At 45.5% G+C, this 20,263-nt stretch overlaps 12 non-coding genes across 12 annotated transcripts; all 12 read left to right on the top strand.

Annotated features, from left to right (window-relative positions):
• Window positions 1-59: 59 nt before the first annotated feature.
• TRNAR-UCU (transfer RNA arginine (anticodon UCU)) lies at window positions 60-144 on the top strand. Its single transcript is given in 2 exon segments — window positions 60-96; window positions 109-144. It is a non-coding gene; the product is annotated as a tRNA-Arg (tRNA).
• A 1,115-nt stretch (window positions 145-1,259) lies between these two features.
• TRNAR-UCU (transfer RNA arginine (anticodon UCU)) lies at window positions 1,260-1,344 on the top strand. Its single transcript is given in 2 exon segments — window positions 1,260-1,296; window positions 1,309-1,344. It is a non-coding gene; the product is annotated as a tRNA-Arg (tRNA).
• A 1,115-nt stretch (window positions 1,345-2,459) lies between these two features.
• Window positions 2,460-2,544, top strand: TRNAR-UCU (transfer RNA arginine (anticodon UCU)). The gene is given in 2 exon segments: window positions 2,460-2,496; window positions 2,509-2,544. It is a non-coding gene; the product is annotated as a tRNA-Arg (tRNA).
• A 1,115-nt stretch (window positions 2,545-3,659) lies between these two features.
• TRNAR-UCU (transfer RNA arginine (anticodon UCU)) lies at window positions 3,660-3,744 on the top strand. Its single transcript is given in 2 exon segments — window positions 3,660-3,696; window positions 3,709-3,744. It is a non-coding gene; the product is annotated as a tRNA-Arg (tRNA).
• Window positions 3,745-4,858: 1,114 nt separating this feature from the next.
• TRNAR-UCU (transfer RNA arginine (anticodon UCU)) lies at window positions 4,859-4,943 on the top strand. The gene is given in 2 exon segments: window positions 4,859-4,895; window positions 4,908-4,943. It is a non-coding gene; the product is annotated as a tRNA-Arg (tRNA).
• Window positions 4,944-6,071: 1,128 nt separating this feature from the next.
• TRNAR-UCU (transfer RNA arginine (anticodon UCU)) lies at window positions 6,072-6,156 on the top strand. The gene is given in 2 exon segments: window positions 6,072-6,108; window positions 6,121-6,156. It is a non-coding gene; the product is annotated as a tRNA-Arg (tRNA).
• Window positions 6,157-7,271: 1,115 nt separating this feature from the next.
• Window positions 7,272-7,356, top strand: TRNAR-UCU (transfer RNA arginine (anticodon UCU)). Its single transcript is given in 2 exon segments — window positions 7,272-7,308; window positions 7,321-7,356. It is a non-coding gene; the product is annotated as a tRNA-Arg (tRNA).
• Window positions 7,357-8,484: 1,128 nt separating this feature from the next.
• On the top strand, window positions 8,485-8,569 carry TRNAR-UCU (transfer RNA arginine (anticodon UCU)). Its single transcript is given in 2 exon segments — window positions 8,485-8,521; window positions 8,534-8,569. It is a non-coding gene; the product is annotated as a tRNA-Arg (tRNA).
• A 1,115-nt stretch (window positions 8,570-9,684) lies between these two features.
• On the top strand, window positions 9,685-9,770 carry TRNAR-UCU (transfer RNA arginine (anticodon UCU)). Its single transcript is given in 2 exon segments — window positions 9,685-9,721; window positions 9,735-9,770. It is a non-coding gene; the product is annotated as a tRNA-Arg (tRNA).
• A 1,128-nt stretch (window positions 9,771-10,898) lies between these two features.
• On the top strand, window positions 10,899-10,983 carry TRNAR-UCU (transfer RNA arginine (anticodon UCU)). Its single transcript is given in 2 exon segments — window positions 10,899-10,935; window positions 10,948-10,983. It is a non-coding gene; the product is annotated as a tRNA-Arg (tRNA).
• A 421-nt stretch (window positions 10,984-11,404) lies between these two features.
• TRNAR-UCU (transfer RNA arginine (anticodon UCU)) lies at window positions 11,405-11,489 on the top strand. Its single transcript is given in 2 exon segments — window positions 11,405-11,441; window positions 11,454-11,489. It is a non-coding gene; the product is annotated as a tRNA-Arg (tRNA).
• A 1,128-nt stretch (window positions 11,490-12,617) lies between these two features.
• Window positions 12,618-12,702, top strand: TRNAR-UCU (transfer RNA arginine (anticodon UCU)). Its single transcript is given in 2 exon segments — window positions 12,618-12,654; window positions 12,667-12,702. It is a non-coding gene; the product is annotated as a tRNA-Arg (tRNA).
• Window positions 12,703-20,263: the final 7,561 nt, after the last annotated feature.

Below are 20,263 nucleotides of genomic sequence, written 5' to 3'. Positions count from 1 at the left end.
TATTTGTTATGACTTGAATAGTTCCTCAGGCAAGTTCCTCTAACAAAGTCTTCAGAGAGGGCTCTGTGGCGCAATGGATAGCGCATTGGACTTCTAGTTGGTGTAGTAATTCAAAGGTTGTGGGTTCGAGTCCCACCAGAGTCGGTTTTATATAGTCATTCTTCATAGTGATGCTGCTCTAATGCTTTATAAAGTAATGGATTACATTCATAAGGGAGCTTTATTGATGTGGATTTGCTGCACAAGTTAACGATAGAGCCTAGTGGTTTAGGCTTCTCTTGAGAGTTGATATCAGCAAAATTGGAAGTACCCTGTGCAATTCAGAGCAAAGAGAGGGAATGGTAAGCTAACCTGCGTTATATTGTTCCCTTCCCTCATGCCCGGTGCAAGCTGTAATTCTTTATGTACCCTTTTGTCAGCCCCACAACTATTTACTGTCTAAATCTCGCTACCTTCCCCACAATAAGAATTCCAAAGAATGCCCCATTTTTACCAATGACACCACCAAACTTCCACTTCACTCCCGTGATATCTCTCGACTATTGCAACTCCTTACTCTGTGGCCTGCCTCTAAACAGACCATTCACCCTTCAGTCTATCTGATTCGCTACTGCCAGTTGTATCCCCCTTACCAACCATTTACTAGTAGAGGTGTCAGCCACCCGATCTCTGCCAATCTCTCCTTGGCTTCCGTTCTCCCAACAAATCAAATTCAAAATACTAAGGGCATAAAAAGCTTCCCACAACTCTGCCTCTAGCTACATCATTAACCTTATCATATAGTATCAAATAAACCACCCTGTTCTCTGCTTCCAAGAACGCCTGTTCGCTAGCTCCCTCAACACTTCATCCCATGCTGTCCTCTGGGATTTTCCCATGGACTATCCCATCCTCTCGAATTCCCTGCACCAATCTATATGGCTATTTCCCTGTCTGTATGCTTCAGGTGATCCCTGCAAACTCATCTATTCAGGATAGTCTTTCCTGCCATCACCTAATTGCTGAGCTCTTCCTTTCTCCAACAACTAATCAACGGTACAAATATTTCTACTTAACATGACCTCCGGTTCCCACTTAAATATCAAAAGATATTGCACTAAGGCACATGCCCAAGCAGGTAAATTTAAATCTTAAACTGTATCTGGACCAGATCTTGAGCTCATCCCTATTATTTAGCAGTGACCATTATTCAATTGTGTTTATTTGTTACGACTTGAATAGTTCCTCAGGCAAGTTCCTCTAACAAAGTCTTCAGAGAGGGCTCTGTGGCGCAATGGATAGCGCATTGGACTTCTAGTTGGTGTAGTAATTCAAAGGTTGTGGGTTCGAGTCCCACCAGAGTCGGTTTTATATAGTCATTCTTCATAGTGATGCTGCTCTAATGCTTTATAAAGTAATGGATTACATTCATAAGGGAGCTTTATTGACGTGGATTTGCTGCACAAGTTAACGATAGAGCCTAGTGGTTTAGGCTTCTCTTGAGAGTTGATATCAGCAAAATTGGAAGTACCCTGTGCAATTCAGAGCAAAGAGAGGGAATGGTAAGCTAACCTGCGTTATATTGTTCCCTTCCCTCATGCCCGGTGCAAGCTGTAATTCTTTATGTACCCTTTTGTCAGCCCCACAACTATTTACTGTCTAAATCTCGCTACCTTCCCCACAATAAGAATTCCAAAGAATGCCCCATTTTTACCAATGACACCACCAAACTTCCACTTCACTCCCGTGATATCTCTCGACTATTGCAACTCCTTACTCTGTGGCCTGCCTCTAAACAGACCATTCCCCCTTCAGTCTATCTGATTCGCTACTGCCAGTTGTATCCCCCTTACCAACCATTTACTAGTAGAGGTGTCAGCCACCCGATCTCTGCCAATCTCTCCTTGGCTTCCGTTCTCCCAACAAATCAAATTCAAAATACTAAGGGCATAAAAAGCTTCCCACAACTCTGCCTCTAGCTACATCATTAACCTTATCATATAGTATCAAATAAACCACCCTGTTCTCTGCTTCCAAGAACTCCTGTTCGCTAGCTCCCTCAACACTTCATCCCATGCTGTCCTCTGGGATTTTCCCATGGACTATCCCATCCTCTCAGATTCCCTACACCAATCTATATGGCTATTTCCCTGTCTGTATGCTTCAGGTGATCCCTGCAAACTCATCTATTCAGGATAGTCTTTCCTGCCATCACCTAATTGCTGAGCTCTTCCTTTCTCCAACAACTAATCAACGGTACAAATATTTCTACTTAACATGACCTCCGGTTCCCACTTAAATATCAAAAGATATTGCACTAAGGCACATGCCCAAGCAGGTAAATTTAAATCTTAAACTGTATCTGGACCAGATCTTGAGCTCATCCCTATTATTTAGCAGTGACCATTATTCAATTGTGTTTATTTGTTATGACTTGAATAGTTCCTCAGGCAAGTTCCTCTAACAAAGTCTTCAGAGAGGGCTCTGTGGCGCAATGGATAGCGCATTGGACTTCTAGTTGGTGTAGTAATTCAAAGGTTGTGGGTTCGAGTCCCACCAGAGTCGGTTTTATATAGTCATTCTTCATAGTGATGCTGCTCTAATGCTTTATAAAGTAATGGATTACATTCATAAGGGAGCTTTATTGATGTGGATTTGCTGCACAAGTTAACGATAGAGCCTAGTGGTTTAGGCTTCTCTTGAGAGTTGATATCAGCAAAATTGGAAGTACCCTGTGCAATTCAGAGCAAAGAGAGAGAATGGTAAGCTAACCTGCGTTATATTGTTCCCTTCCCTCATGCCCGGTGCAAGCTGTAATTCTTTATGTACCCTTTTGTCAGCCCCACAACTATTTACTGTCTAAATCTCGCTACCTTCCCCACAATAAGAATTCCAAAGAATGCCCCATTTTTACCAATGACACCACCAAACTTCCACTTCACTCCCGTGATATCTCTCGACTATTGCAACTCCTTACTCTGTGGCCTGCCTCTAAACAGACCATTCCCCCTTCAGTCTATCTGATTCGCTACTGCCAGTTGTATCCCCCTTACCAACCATTTACTAGTAGAGGTGTCAGCCACCCGATCTCTGCCAATCTCTCCTTGGCTTCCGTTCTCCCAACAAATCAAATTCAAAATACTAAGGGCATAAAAAGCTTCCCACAACTCTGCCTCTAGCTACATCATTAACCTTATCATATAGTATCAAATAAACCACCCTGTTCTCTGCTTCCAAGAACGCCTGTTCGCTAGCTCCCTCAACACTTCATCCCATGCTGTCCTCTGGGATTTTCCCATGGACTATCCCATCCTCTCAAATTCCCTACACCAATCTATATGGCTATTTCCCTGTCTGTAGGCTTCAGGTGATCCCTGCAAACTCATCTATTCAGGATAGTCTTTCCTGCCATCACCTAATTGCTGAGCTCTTCCTTTCTCCAACAACTAATCAACGGTACAAATATTTCTACTTAACATGACCTCCGGTTCCCACTTAAATATCAAAAGATATTGCACTAAGGCACATGCCCAAGCAGGTAAATTTAAATCTTAAACTGTATCTGGACCAGATCTTGAGCTCATCCCTATTATTTAGCAGCGACCATTATTCAATTGTGTTTATTTGTTACGACTTGAATAGTTCCTCAGGCAAGTTCCTCTAACAAAGTCTTCAGAGAGGGCTCTGTGGCGCAATGGATAGCGCATTGGACTTCTAGTTGGTGTAGTAATTCAAAGGTTGTGGGTTCGAGTCCCACCAGAGTCGGTTTTATATAGTCATTCTTCATAGTGATGCTGCTCTAATGCTTTATAAAGTAAGGATTACATTCATAAGGGAGCTTTATTGACGTGGATTTGCTGCACAAGTTAACGATAGAGCCTAGTGGTTTAGGCTTCTCTTGAGAGTTGATATCAGCAAAATTGGAAGTACCCTGTGCAATTCAGAGCAAAGAGAGGGAATGGTAAGCTAACCTGCGTTATATTGTTCCCTTCCCTCATGCCCGGTGCAAGCTGTAATTCTTTATGTACCCTTTTGTCAGCCCCACAACTATTTACTGTCTAAATCTCGCTACCTTCCCCACAATAAGAATTCCAAAGAATGCCCCATTTTTACCAATGACACCACCAAACTTCCACTTCACTCCCGTGATATCTCTCGACTATTGCAACTCCTTACTCTGTGGCCTGCCTCTAAACAGACCATTCCCCCTTCAGTCTATCTGATTCGCTACTGCCAGTTGTATCCCCCTTACCAACCATTTACTAGTAGAGGTGTCAGCCACCCGATCTCTGCCAATCTCTCCTTGGCTTCCGTTCTCCCAACAAATCAAATTCAAAATACTGAGGGCATAAAAAGCTTCCCACAACTCTGCCTCTAGCTACATCATTAACCTTATCATATAGTATCAAATAAACCACCCTGTTCTCTGCTTCCAAGAACTCCTGTTCGCTAGCTCCCTCAACACTTCATCCCATGCTGTCCTCTGGGATTTTCCCATGGACTATCCCATCCTCTCAGATTCCCTACACCAATCTATATGGCTATTTCCCTGTCTGTATGCTTCAGGTGATCCCTGCAAACTCATCTATTCAGGATAGTCTTTCCTGCCATCACCTAATTGCTGAGCTCTTCCTTTCTCCAACAACTAATCAACGGTACAAATATTTCTACTTAACATGACCTCCGGTTCCCACTTAAATATCAAAAGATATTGCACTAAGGCACATGCCCAAGCAGGTAAATTTAAATCTTAAACTGTATCTGGACCAGATCTTGAGCTCATCCCTATTATTTAGCAGTGACCATTATTCAATTGTGTTTATTTGTTATGACTTGAATAGTTCCTCAGGCAAGTTCCTCTAACAAAGTCTTCAGAGAGGGCTCTGTGGCGCAATGGATAGCGCATTGGACTTCTAGTTGGTGTAGTAATTCAAAGGTTGTGGGTTCGAGTCCCACCAGAGTCGGTTTTATATAGTCATTCTTCATAGTGATGCTGCTCTAATGCTTTATAAAGTAATGGATTACATTCATAAGGGAGCTTTATTGATGTGGATTTGCTGCACAAGTTAACGATAGAGCCTAGTGGTTTAGGCTTCTCTTGAGAGTTGATATCAGCAAAATTGGAAGTACCCTGTGCAATTCAGAGCAAAGAGAGGGAATGGTAAGCTAACCTGCGTTATATTGTTCCCTTCCCTCATGCCCGGTGCAAGCTGTAATTCTTTATGTACCCTTTTGTCAGCCCCACAACTATTTACTGTCTAAATCTCGCTACCTTCCCCACAATAAGAATTCCAAAGAATGCCCCATTTTTACCAATGACACCACCAAACTTCCACTTCACTCCCGTGATATCTCTCGACTATTGCAACTCCTTACTCTGTGGCCTGCCTCTAAACAGACCATTCCCCCTTCAGTCTATCTGATTCGCTACTGCCAGTTGTATCCCCCTTACCAACCATTTACTAGTAGAGGTGTCAGCCACCCGATCTCTGCCAATCTCTCCTTGGCTTCCGTTCTCCCAACAAATCAAATTCAAAATACTAAGGGCATAAAAAGCTTCCCACAACTCTGCCTCTAGCTACATCATTAACCTTATCATATAGTATCAAATAAACCACCCTGTTCTCTGCTTCCAAGAACGCCTGTTCGCTAGCTCCCTCAACACTTCATCCCATGCTGTCCTCTGGGATTTTCCCATGGACTATCCCATCCTCTCGAATTCCCTACACCAATCTATATGGCTATTTCCCTGTCTGTATGCTTCAGGTGATCCCTGCAAACTCATCTATTCAGGATAGTCTTTCCTGCCATCACCTAATTGCTGAGCTCTTCCTTTCTCCAACAACTAATCAACGGTACAAATATTTCTACTTAACATGACCTCCGGTTCCCACTTAAATATCAAAAGATATTGCACTAAGGCACATGCCCAAGCAGGTAAATTTAAATCTTAAACTGTATCTGGACCAGATCTTGAGCTCATCCCTATTATTTAGCAGTGACCATTATTCAATTGTGTTTATTTGTTACGACTTGAATAGTTCCTCAGGCAAGTTCCTCAGGCAAGTTCCTCTAACAAAGTCTTCAGAGAGGGCTCTGTGGCGCAATGGTTAGCGCATTGGACTTCTAGTTGGTGTAGTAATTCAAAGGTTGTGGGTTCGAGTCCCACCAGAGTCGGTTTTATATAGTCATTCTTCATAGTGATGCTGCTCTAATGCTTTATAAAGTAATGGATTACATTCATAAGGGAGCTTTATTGACGTGGATTTGCTGCACAAGTTAACGATAGAGCCTAGTGGTTTAGGCTTCTCTTGAGAGTTGATATCAGCAAAATTGGAAGTACCCTGTGCAATTCAGAGCAAAGAGAGGGAATGGTAAGCTAACCTGCGTTATATTGTTCCCTTCCCTCATGCCCGGTGCAAGCTGTAATTCTTTATGTACCCTTTTGTCAGCCCCACAACTATTTACTGTCTAAATCTCGCTACCTTCCCCACAATAAGAATTCCAAAGAATGCCCCATTTTTACCAATGACACCACCAAACTTCCACTTCACTCCCGTGATATCTCTCGACTATTGCAACTCCTTACTCTATGGCCTGCCTCTAAACAGACCATTCCCCCTTCAGTCTATCTGATTCGCTACTGCCAGTTGTATCCCCCTTACCAACCATTTACTAGTAGAGGTGTCAGCCACCCGATCTCTGCCAATCTCTCCTTGGCTTCCGTTCTCCCAACAAATCAAATTCAAAATACTAAGGGCATAAAAAGCTTCCCACAACTCTGCCTCTAGCTACATCATTAACCTTATCATATAGTATCAAATAAACCACCCTGTTCTCTGCTTCCAAGAACTCCTGTTCGCTAGCTCCCTCAACACTTCATCCCATGCTGTCCTCTGGGATTTTCCCATGGACTATCCCATCCTCTCAGATTCCCTACACCAATCTATATGGCTATTTCCCTGTCTGTATGCTTCAGGTGATCCCTGCAAACTCATCTATTCAGGATAGTCTTTCCTGCCATCACCTAATTGCTGAGCTCTTCCTTTCTCCAACAACTAATCAACGGTACAAATATTTCTACTTAACATGACCTCCGGTTCCCACTTAAATATCAAAAGATATTGCACTAAGGCACATGCCCAAGCAGGTAAATTTAAATCTTAAACTGTATCTGGACCAGATCTTGAGCTCATCCCTATTATTTAGCAGTGACCATTATTCAATTGTGTTTATTTGTTATGACTTGAATAGTTCCTCAGGCAAGTTCCTCTAACAAAGTCTTCAGAGAGGGCTCTGTGGCGCAATGGATAGCGCATTGGACTTCTAGTTGGTGTAGTAATTCAAAGGTTGTGGGTTCGAGTCCCACCAGAGTCGGTTTTATATAGTCATTCTTCATAGTGATGCTGCTCTAATGCTTTATAAAGTAATGGATTACATTCATAAGGGAGCTTTATTGATGTGGATTTGCTGCACAAGTTAACGATAGAGCCTAGTGGTTTAGGCTTCTCTTGAGAGTTGATATCAGCAAAATTGGAAGTACCCTGTGCAATTCAGAGCAAAGAGAGGGAATGGTAAGCTAACCTGCGTTATATTGTTCCCTTCCCTCATGCCCGGTGCAAGCTGTAATTCTTTATGTACCCTTTTGTCAGCCCCACAACTATTTACTGTCTAAATCTCGCTACCTTCCCCACAATAAGAATTCCAAAGAATGCCCCATTTTTACCAATGACACCACCAAACTTCCACTTCACTCCCGTGATATCTCTCGACTATTGCAACTCCTTACTCTGTGGCCTGCCTCTAAACAGACCATTCCCCCTTCAGTCTATCTGATTCGCTACTGCCAGTTGTATCCCCCTTACCAACCATTTACTAGTAGAGGTGTCAGCCACCCGATCTCTGCCAATCTCTCCTTGGCTTCCGTTCTCCCAACAAATCAAATTCAAAATACTAAGGGCATAAAAAGCTTCCCACAACTCTGCCTCTAGCTACATCATTAACCTTATCATATAGTATCAAATAAACCACCCTGTTCTCTGCTTCCAAGAACGCCTGTTCGCTAGCTCCCTCAACACTTCATCCCATGCTGTCCTCTGGGATTTTCCCATGGACTATCCCATCCTCTCGAATTCCCTACACCAATCTATATGGCTATTTCCCTGTCTGTATGCTTCAGGTGATCCCTGCAAACTCATCTATTCAGGATAGTCTTTCCTGCCATCACCTAATTGCTGAGCTCTTCCTTTCTCCAACAACTAATCAACGGTACAAATATTTCTACTTAACATGACCTCCGGTTCCCACTTAAATATCAAAAGATATTGCACTAAGGCACATGCCCAAGCAGGTAAATTTAAATCTTAAACTGTATCTGGACCAGATCTTGAGCTCATCCCTATTATTTAGCAGTGACCATTATTCAATTGTGTTTATTTGTTACGACTTGAATAGTTCCTCAGGCAAGTTCCTCAGGCAAGTTCCTCTAACAAAGTCTTCAGAGAGGGCTCTGTGGCGCAATGGTTAGCGCATTGGACTTCTAGTTGGTGTAGTAATTCAAAGGTTGTGGGTTCGAGTCCCACCAGAGTCGGTTTTATATAGTCATTCTTCATAGTGATGCTGCTCTAATGCTTTATAAAGTAATGGATTACATTCATAAGGGAGCTTTATTGACGTGGATTTGCTGCACAAGTTAACGATAGAGCCTAGTGGTTTAGGCTTCTCTTGAGAGTTGATATCAGCAAAATTGGAAGTACCCTGTGCAATTCAGAGCAAAGAGAGGGAATGGTAAGCTAACCTGCGTTATATTGTTCCCTTCCCTCATGCCCGGTGCAAGCTGTAATTCTTTATGTACCCTTTTGTCAGCCCCACAACTATTTACTGTCTAAATCTCGCTACCTTCCCCACAATAAGAATTCCAAAGAATGCCCCATTTTTACCAATGACACCACCAAACTTCCACTTCACTCCCGTGATATCTCTCGACTATTGCAACTCCTTACTCTATGGCCTGCCTCTAAACAGACCATTCCCCCTTCAGTCTATCTGATTCGCTACTGCCAGTTGTATCCCCCTTACCAACCATTTACTAGTAGAGGTGTCAGCCACCCGATCTCTGCCAATCTCTCCTTGGCTTCCGTTCTCCCAACAAATCAAATTCAAAATACTAAGGGCATAAAAAGCTTCCCACAACTCTGCCTCTAGCTACATCATTAACCTTATCATATAGTATCAAATAAACCACCCTGTTCTCTGCTTCCAAGAACTCCTGTTCGCTAGCTCCCTCAACACTTCATCCCATGCTGTCCTCTGGGATTTTCCCATGGACTATCCCATCCTCTCAGATTCCCTACACCAATCTATATGGCTATTTCCCTGTCTGTATGCTTCAGGTGATCCCTGCAAACTCATCTATTCAGGATAGTCTTTCCTGCCATCACCTAATTGCTGAGCTCTTCCTTTCTCCAACAACTAATCAACGGTACAAATATTTCTACTTAACATGACCTCCGGTTCCCACTTAAATATCAAAAGATATTGCACTAAGGCACATGCCCAAGCAGGTAAATTTAAATCTTAAACTGTATCTGGACCAGATCTTGAGCTCATCCCTATTATTTAGCAGTGACCATTATTCAATTGTGTTTATTTGTTATGACTTGAATAGTTCCTCAGGCAAGTTCCTCTAACAAAGTCTTCAGAGAGGGCTCTGTGGCGCAATGGATAGCGCATTGGACTTCTAAGTTGGTGTAGTAATTCAAAGGTTGTGGGTTCGAGTCCCACCAGAGTCGGTTTTATATAGTCATTCTTCATAGTGATGCTGCTCTAATGCTTTATAAAGTAATGGATTACATTCATAAGGGAGCTTTATTGACGTGGATTTGCTGCACAAGTTAACGATAGAGCCTAGTGGTTTAGGCTTCTCTTGAGAGTTGATATCAGCAAAATTGGAAGTACCCTGTGCAATTCAGAGCAAAGAGAGGGAATGGTAAGCTAACCTGCGTTATATTGTTCCCTTCCCTCATGCCCGGTGCAAGCTGTAATTCTTTATGTACCCTTTTGTCAGCCCCACAACTATTTACTGTCTAAATCTCGCTACCTTCCCCACAATAAGAATTCCAAAGAATGCCCCATTTTTACCAATGACACCACCAAACTTCCACTTCACTCCCGTGATATCTCTCGACTATTGCAACTCCTTACTCTGTGGCCTGCCTCTAAACAGACCATTCCCCCTTCAGTCTATCTGATTCGCTACTGCCAGTTGTATCCCCCTTACCAACCATTTACTAGTAGAGGTGTCAGCCACCCGATCTCTGCCAATCTCTCCTTGGCTTCCGTTCTCCCAACAAATCAAATTCAAAATACTAAGGGCATAAAAAGCTTCCCACAACTCTGCCTCTAGCTACATCATTAACCTTATCATATAGTATCAAATAAACCACCCTGTTCTCTGCTTCCAAGAACTCCTGTTCGCTAGCTCCCTCGACACTTCATCCCATGCTGTCCTCTGGGATTTTCCCATGGACTATCCCATCCTCTCAGATTCCCTACACCAATCTATATGGCTATTTCCCTGTCTGTATGCTTCAGGTGATCCCTGCAAACTCATCTATTCAGGATAGTCTTTCCTGCCATCACCTAATTGCTGAGCTCTTCCTTTCTCCAACAACTAATCAACGGTACAAATATTTCTACTTAACATGACCTCCGGTTCCCACTTAAATATCAAAAGATATTGCACTAAGGCACATGCCCAAGCAGGTAAATTTAAATCTTAAACTGTATCTGGACCAGATCTTGAGCTCATCCCTATTATTTAGCAGTGACCATTATTCAATTGTGTTTATTTGTTACGACTTGAATAGTTCCTCAGGCAAGTTCCTCAGGCAAGTTCCTCTAACAAAGTCTTCAGAGAGGGCTCTGTGGCGCAATGGATAGCGCATTGGACTTCTAGTTGGTGTAGTAATTCAAAGGTTGTGGGTTCGAGTCCCACCAGAGTCGGTTTTATATAGTCATTCTTCATAGTGATGCTGCTCTAATGCTTTATAAAGTAATGGATTACATTCATAAGGGAGCTTTATTGACGTGGATTTGCTGCACAAGTTAACGATAGAGCCTAGTGGTTTAGGCTTCTCTTGAGAGTTGATATCAGCAAAATTGGAAGTACCCTGTGCAATTCAGAGCAAAGAGAGGGAATGGTACAAATATTTCTACTTAACATGACCTCCGGTTCCCACTTAAATATCAAAAGATATTGCACTAAGGCACATGCCCAAGCAGGTAAATTTAAATCTTAAACTGTATCTGGACCAGATCTTGAGCTCATCCCTATTATTTAGCAGTGACCATTATTCAATTGTGTTTATTTGTTACGACTTGAATAGTTCCTCAGGCAAGTTCCTCTAACAAATTCTTCAGAGAGGGCTCTGTGGCGCAATGGATAGCGCATTGGACTTCTAGTTGGTGTAGTAATTCAAAGGTTGTGGGTTCGAGTCCCACCAGAGTCGGTTTTATATAGTCATTCTTCATAGTGATGCTGCTCTAATGCTTTATAAAGTAATGGATTACATTCATAAGGGAGCTTTATTGACGTGGATTTGCTGCACAAGTTAACGATAGAGCCTAGTGGTTTAGGCTTCTCTTGAGAGTTGATATCAGCAAAATTGGAAGTACCCTGTGCAATTCAGAGCAAAGAGAGGGAATGGTAAGCTAACCTGCGTTATATTGTTCCCTTCCCTCATGCCCGGTGCAAGCTGTAATTCTTTATGTACCCTTTTGTCAGCCCCACAACTATTTACTGTCTAAATCTCGCTACCTTCCCCACAATAAGAATTCCAAAGAATGCCCCATTTTTACCAATGACACCACCAAACTTCCACTTCACTCCCGTGATATCTCTCGACTATTGCAACTCCTTACTCTATGGCCTGCCTCTAAACAGACCATTCCCCCTTCAGTCTATCTGATTCGCTACTGCCAGTTGTATCCCCCTTACCAACCATTTACTAGTAGAGGTGTCAGCCACCCGATCTCTGCCAATCTCTCCTTGGCTTCCGTTCTCCCAACAAATCAAATTCAAAATACTAAGGGCATAAAAAGCTTCCCACAACTCTGCCTCTAGCTACATCATTAACCTTATCATATAGTATCAAATAAACCACCCTGTTCTCTGCTTCCAAGAACTCCTGTTCGCTAGCTCCCTCAACACTTCATCCCATGCTGTCCTCTGGGATTTTCCCATGGACTATCCCATCCTCTCAGATTCCCTACACCAATCTATATGGCTATTTCCCTGTCTGTATGCTTCAGGTGATCCCTGCAAACTCATCTATTCAGGATAGTCTTTCCTGCCATCACCTAATTGCTGAGCTCTTCCTTTCTCCAACAACTAATCAACGGTACAAATATTTCTACTTAACATGACCTCCGGTTCCCACTTAAATATCAAAAGATATTGCACTAAGGCACATGCCCAAGCAGGTAAATTTAAATCTTAAACTGTATCTGGACCAGATCTTGAGCTCATCCCTATTATTTAGCAGTGACCATTATTCAATTGTGTTTATTTGTTACGACTTGAATAGTTCCTCAGGCAAGTTCCTCAGGCAAGTTCCTCTAACAAAGTCTTCAGAGAGGGCTCTGTGGCGCAATGGTTAGCGCATTGGACTTCTAGTTGGTGTAGTAATTCAAAGGTTGTGGGTTCGAGTCCCACCAGAGTTGGTTTTATATAGTCATTCTTCATAGTGATGCTGCTCTAATGCTTTATAAAGTAATGGATTACATTCATAAGTAGTGATGGACGAACGTTTCGCCCGGCGGTCGTTTCGCGGCGAATTTCCGACATTCGCGGTCCGCACGTTCGAACGCCTTTTTCCGTCGTTCGCCGCGGCGGACTTACGTGTTTAATGTATACAAGAACTTTAACCTTTGGTGACACGTTTATCATGTGATACAGGACAGCCAATTGAGACATGACAGCACATGGACACTTGTACATTCCCCCTAACCTATAAATACACCCGATCCGGTGGCCATTTTACATTCTTTCTTCTGTTACGATAGGGACAGGTTCCTGTGTGGAGTAGGGAGAGATAAACCACTAGCTATTTGGTACACAAAAGTTCTTTTCAGGACTGGTATAGGTGTTAGGTGTTGATAGGTTTGCTGTGCTGCTGATTCTTGCAGCAGCCTGAGTGTCTTTTGTTAGTTTAGAGAAAGGGAAAGGACGGTGTATGCTACAGGGACAGCCAGATTAGTCTTTCATCATCATCATCATCATCATCATCATCATTAGCTGTTACTATCAAGGTCCACAAAAGAGCTGTTCCAGTAACCACTAATCGTTCTCTTTTTTTGCCAATTTGTATAGGGACAGGAAGGAAGCAGTGTTGTCAGGCAGTGAGGGTAATTTTAAAGACTTGCTGTTATTATTAGTTCCACAAAGGTTCTTTTCAGGACTGGTATCAGTGGTACAGTAATAGGCTTGTACATGTATAATATTCTTTCTTCCAAATATAGAAAGGATATTATACTTGACTGCTGCCCTTCTGCTGCAGTCTGCTAAACATTCACAACTCACTTGTTCCACAAAAGTTCTTATAAGGACTGGTAACTTGGTATAGGGTGCTACGGTACATAGGCTTGAGTGCGGTACAGTCTGCTGTTCTGTAAGGACCGCTATCGGTCCACAATAGATAGGGTTGACGTGCACCACTGCTGACCGCTGCCCTATACTGCAGCAGTCCTTCAGCGGTATAGGGACTGACGTACAGTCTGCTAATCACTAACACACAACCTGCTTGTTCCACAAAAGTTCTTATAAGGACTGGTAACTTGGTATAGGGTGCTACGGTACATAGGCTTGAGTGCGGTACAGTCTGCTGTTCTGTAAGGACCGCTATCGGTCCACAATAGATAGGGTTGACGTGCACCACTGCTGACCGCTGCCCTATACTGCAGCAGTCCTTCAGCGGTATAGGGACTGACGTACAGTCTGCTAATCACTAACACACAACCTGCTTGTTCCACAAAAGTTCTTATAAGGACTGGTAACTTGGTATAGGGTGCTACGGTACATAGGCTTGAGTGCGGTACAGTCTGCTGTTCTGTAAGGACCGCTATCGGTCCACAATAGATAGGGTTGACGTGCACCACTGCTGACCGCTGCCCTATACTGCAGCAGTCCTTCAGCGGTATAGGGACTGACGTACAGTCTGCTAAACACTAATACACAACCTGCTTGGTCCACAAAAGTTCTTATAAGGACTGGTAACTTGGTATAGGGTGCTACGGTACATAGGCTTGAGTGCGGTACAGTCTGCTGTTCTGTAAGGACCGCTATCGGTCCACAATAGATAGGGTTGACGTGCACCACTGCTGACCGCTGCCCTATACTGCAGCAGTCCTTCAGCGGTATAGGGACTGACGTACAGTCTGCTAAACACTAATACACAACCTGCTTGGTCCACAAAAGTTCTTATAAGGACTGGTAACTTGGTATAGGGTGCTACGGTACATAGGCTTGAGTGCGGTACAGTCTGCTGTTCTGTAAGGACCGCTATCGGTCCACAATAGATAGGGTTGACGTGCACCACTGCTGACCGCTGCCCTATACTGCAGCAGTCCTTCAGCGGTATAGGGACTGACGTACAGTCTGCTAAACACTAATACACAACCTGCTTGGTCCACAAAAGTTCTTATAAGGACTGGTAACTTGGTATAGGGTGCTACGGTACATAGGCTTGAGTGCGGTACAGTCTGCTGTTCTGTAAGGACCGCTATCGGTCCACAATAGATAGGGTTGACGTGCACCACTGCTGACCGCTGCCCTATACTGCAGCAGTCCTTCAGCGGTATAGGGACTGACGTACAGTCTGCTAAACACTAATACACAACCTGCTTGGTCCACAAAAGTTCTTATAAGGACTGGTAACTTGGTATAGGGTGCTACGGTACATAGGCTTGAGTGCGGTACAGTCTGCTGTTCTGTAAGGACCGCTATCGGTCCACAATAGATAGGGTTGACGTGCACCACTGCTGACCGCTGCCCTATACTGCAGCAGTCCTTCAGCGGTATAGGGACTGACGTACAGTCTGCTAAACACTAATACACAACCTGCTTGGTCCACAAAAGTTCTTATAAGGACTGGTAACTTGGTATAGGGTGCTACGGTACATAGGCTTGAGTGCGGTACAGTCTGCTGTTCTGTAAGGACCGCTATCGGTCCACAATAGATAGGGTTGACGTGCACCACTGCTGACCGCTGCCCTATACTGCAGCAGTCCTTCAGCGGTATAGGGACTGACGTACAGTCTGCTAAACACTAATACACAACCTGCTTGGTCCACAAAAGTTCTTATAAGGACTGGTAACTTGGTATAGGGTGCTACGGTACATAGGCTTGAGTGCGGTACAGTCTGCTGTTCTGTAAGGACCGCTATCGGTCCACAATAGATAGGGTTGACGTGCACCACTGCTGACCGCTGCCCTATACTGCAGCAGTCCTTCAGCGGTATAGGGACTGACGTACAGTCTGCTAAACACTAATACACAACCTGCTTGGTCCACAAAAGTTCTTATAAGGACTGGTAACTTGGTATAGGGTGCTACGGTACATAGGCTTGAGTGCGGTACAGTCTGCTGTTCTGTAAGGACCGCTATCGGTCCACAATAGATAGGGTTGACGTGCACCACTGCTGACCGCTGCCCTATACTGCAGCAGTCCTTCAGCGGTATAGGGACTGACGTACAGTCTGCTAAACACTAATACACAACCTGCTTGGTCCACAAAAGTTCTTATAAGGACTGGTAACTTGGTATAGGGTGCTACGGTACATAGGCTTGAGTGCGGTACAGTCTGCTGTTCTGTAAGGACCGCTATCGGTCCACAATAGATAGGGTTGACGTGCACCACTGCTGACCGCTGCCCTATACTGCAGCAGTCCTTCAGCGGTATAGGGACTGACGTACAGTCTGCTAAACACTAATACACAACCTGCTTGGTCCACAAAAGTTCTTATAAGGACTGGTAACTTGGTATAGGGTGCTACGGTACATAGGCTTGAGTGCGGTACAGTCTGCTGTTCTGTAAGGACCGCTATCGGTCCACAATAGATAGGGTTGACGTGCACCACTGCTGACCGCTGCCCTATACTGCAGCAGTCCTTCAGCGGTATAGGGACTGACGTACAGTCTGCTAAACACTAATACACAACCTGCTTGGTCCACAAAAGTTCTTATAAGGACTGGTAACTTGGTATAGGGTGCTACGGTACATAGGCTTGAGTGCGGTACAGTCTGCTGTTCTGTAAGGACCGCTATCGGTCCACAATAGATAGGGTTGACGTGCACCACTGCTGACCGCTGCCCTATACTGCAGCAGTCCTTCAGCGGTATAGGGACTGACGTACAGTCTGCTAAACACTAATACACAACCTGCTTGGTCCACAAAAGTTCTTATAAGGACTGGTAACTTGGTATAGGGTGCTACGGTACATAGGCTTGAGTGCGGTACAGTCTGCTGTTCTGTAAGGACCGCTATCGGTCCACAATAGATAGGGTTGACGTGCACCACTGCTGACCGCTGCCCTATACTGCAGCAGTCCTTCAGCGGTATAGGGACTGACGTACAGTCTGCTAATCACTAACACACAACCTGCTTGTTCCACAAAAGTTCTTATAAGGACTGGTAACTTGGTATAGGGTGCTACGGTACATAGGCTTGAGTGCGGTACAGTCTGCTGTTCTGTAAGGACCGCTATCGGTCCACAATAGATAGGGTTGACGTGCACCACTGCTGACCGCTGCCCTATACTGCAGCAGTCCTTCAGCGGTATAGGGACTGACGTACAGTCTGCTAATCACTAACACACAACCTGCTTGTTCCACAAAAGTTCTTATAAGGACTGGTAACTTGGTATAGGGTGCTACGGTACATAGGCTTGAGTGCGGCACAGTCTGCTGTTCTGTAAGGACCGTTATCGGTCCACAATAGATAGGGTTGACGTGCACCACTGCTGACCGCTGCCCTATACTGCAGCAGTCCTTCATCGGTATAGGGACTAAGAGTTTTGTCACAGGGTCATTTAAAAAATGACAGGCAGAGGAAGAGGCAGGCCCTTCCGCAGGGGTGGTAGGGGTAGGGCAGGAGCAACAGGCTTGAGCCAAAGTGGGAAGTTGCAGAAGGTGCGTTCAATTACTTTAAAGGATGCACCAGACTTGGTTGAGTGGCTCGCTCAGCCTTACTCTTCTGCACCCTCCTCATCCTCTCGATCTGCACCCTCTTCTTCACTCTCTGCTATGTGCACCCCCAAAGACACTACCACCAACAACACGACCACCACCACCACCACCACATACCTTCCGCTTGAGTCACTGGAATTATTTTCCGATCCATATCAAGAGGACATTTCTGATGCGCAGCCACTCTTGGTATTGGATCAGGAAGAGGAGGTAGCAACAAGCGCTACTCAGCAGTCTGACGCCAGTACCCAGATCAGCCCAAGGAGGAGGTTGGTCCCCGGTGTTGCTGCCTACTCCGAGATCTCTACTTATAGCGGTGGGGAAGGTGACGTTGATGATGACGTGTCTAGTGATGTCACGTGGGTGCCCACAAGAGAGGAAGAGGAGGGGAGTTCAGAGGGAGATATGGACCAGCAGATAGGGAGGAGAAGCAGCAATGACTTACATTGCACAGCAGGGACAAAGCAGACTGCAAATGTATCAGGAGCGAGTCATCGACCATGTACGGTCACATCTGGCGCTCCCAGGACACCGGCACATGGCTCCGCAGTGTGGGCTTTTTTTAACGTGTCCGCTGCTGACAATAGCGTTGCCATCTGCAATCTTTGCAGTCAACGCGTTAGTCGCGGTAAGCCCAATACTCACCTAGGGACGACCGCCTTAAGAAGGCACATGAGCAGCCATCACCGAGCCCAGTGGGAGCAACGGAACACACAAAGCCACACTGCAGGCTCTCACCGTCCAGCCTCGTCTTCTACTTCTCCTTCTCCTCTCTCCTCACAATTGTCCTCCACTCCACCTTCCATCACGCCAAGCTCACATTTTTCTGCAAAAAGGCAGGCTTCCGTGGGCCTAATGTTTGAGCGTAAAAAAATGATGACGCCGGATAACCCTCTTGCCCAACGGTTGGCGGCTGGCTTGTCAGAACTCATAGCCCGCCAACTACTGCCATATAAACTGGTGGACTCGGAGGCCTTTCGCAAATTTGTGGCCATTGGAACACCACAATGGAAGGTCCCAGGAAGGAAGTATTTCTCAGAGAAGGGCATCCCAGAGCTATATGGCCATGTTCAGCGGCAAGTGAATGTATCTCTGGCACACAGTGTCGGTGCCAAGATACATCTGACCACAGACACGTGGTCTAGCAAACACGGGCAGGGAAGGTATATCAGTTTTACTGCCCACTGGGTGAACCTTCTGACGGCCGTCAAGCATGTAACCCGTGGCACCCGTGTAGATTTGGTTTTACCGCCACGGATTGCATGCAGGCCTGACTCTTCTTCTCCTCCTCCTACTCCATCCTCCTCCCTCTCCTCCTCAGCTGCCTCCTCCTTTTCCGCTGCTAGCGTCTCTTCCACTGCACCGCCCAAGCTCCCCAGAACCTATTCCACATGCCAGGTGAGACGTTGCCATGCCGTGCTGCGTCTGTTGTGCCTGGAAGCAAAGAGCCACACTGGCCCGGCACTCCTTTCAGCTTTGCGTTCACAGGCAGATGAGTGGCTAACACCGCTCAATTTGACAGTTGGTAAAGTGGTGTGTGACAACGGTGCCAATCTGCTTAGCGCATTGAAACAGGGCAAAATCACGCACGTGCCGTGCATGGCACACGTCTTAAACTTGGTCGTGCAGCGATTCCTTGTCAAATACCCTGGGGTCCAGGACATCTTGCGGCAGGCAAGGAAAATCTCGGCCCATTTCAGAAGATCTTACACGGCCATGGCTCGCCTTGCTGACATTCAGCGGCGACACCATCTGCCGGTCAGACGTCTTATTTGCGATTGCCCGACGCGATGGAACTCAACCTTCTATATGCTTGATAGGCTGCTCCAGCAGAAACGTGCAGTTAACGTCTACCTGTATGAACTCTGCGAAAGAAACGGTTCTGGGGAGCTGGGTTTTTTTTCACCGCGCCAGTGGCTGCTCATGCGCGACACATGCAGACTTATGCGGCCATTTGAGGAGATCACCAAACTGGTCAGTCGCAGCCATGGCGCCATCAGTGACATGGTACCTTATGCCTTCTTTCTGGAGCGTGCATTGCGTCGTGTCATTGATCAGGCTGTGGAGGAGCAGGAGCGGGAAGATGAGGAAGTCGCAATGCTGGATGAATTCCCAGGGGGGGCTACTCTATCTGAGACAAGTCAACAACAGGAGTCTGATGAGGAGTCAGAGGAGGATGGTGCCGGGGCGGATGAGCAGGAGCAAGAAGAGCATGCTTTAAACCTTTCTGGGATCCCTGTTGTGCGAGGATGGGGAGAGGAGAATGAAGAGGACGACATTATCCTGGATGATGAGCAGGAGCCAGGCCACCACACCGCTTCCACTTTAGTGCAAATGGGGGCCTTCATGCTCCAGTGTTTTAATAGGGACCCCCGTATAAAAAGCATGAGGGTCAAGGACCAGTACTGGGTGGCAACGTACTTAGACCCCCGGTACAAACACAAAATGGCGGAAATGTTACCGCCGTCGCAGAGGGCTGTCAGAATGCAGCACTTCCAGGCCTTGCTTCGAGAAATGCTGCATTCTGCTTTTGCGTGCGCTGGCAGAGGAGCAATTCCCACTCCCAGAGAAGGATTTGCGGGTACCAATCCAACAGCGCCTGCAAGAAGAGGCCGGTTTGAAGATGTGTTGGTGACTTCGGATATGAGGTCATTCTTTCAGCCGACCCATCGACAGGTGTCATCCGGATCCAGCATCAGGGAACGCCTAGACCGTCAGGTGTCCGACTACATTGGGTTAACGGCCGATGTGGACGCTCTGAGGAGTGATGAACCCCTAGACTACTGGGTGGGCAGGCTTGACCTCTGGCCAGAGCTTGCCCAATTTGCAATCGAACTGTTGGCTTGCCCCTCATCCAGTGTCCTGTCCGAAAGGACGTTCAGCGCAGCAGGGGGGATTGTGACCGATAAGCGTACTCGCCTAGCTCACCACAGTGTTAACTACCTCACATTTCTAAAAATGAATGAGGCATGGATCTCGGAGGAATTCAACACATGTGACCAGTAGACCATGTATATGTCTATAAACTATTTTTTTAAT

Source organism: Lithobates pipiens, unplaced genomic scaffold (assembly GCF_037356315.1).
Source record: "Lithobates pipiens isolate NorthernLeopardFrog02 unplaced genomic scaffold, aLitPip1_a1.2 Scaffold_13, whole genome shotgun sequence".
Classification (NCBI taxonomy): Eukaryota; Metazoa; Chordata; class Amphibia; order Anura; family Ranidae; genus Lithobates; species Lithobates pipiens.
The sequence above is the reverse complement of the archived record's forward strand: the minus strand, read 5'-3'. Positions and strand labels throughout refer to the sequence as shown.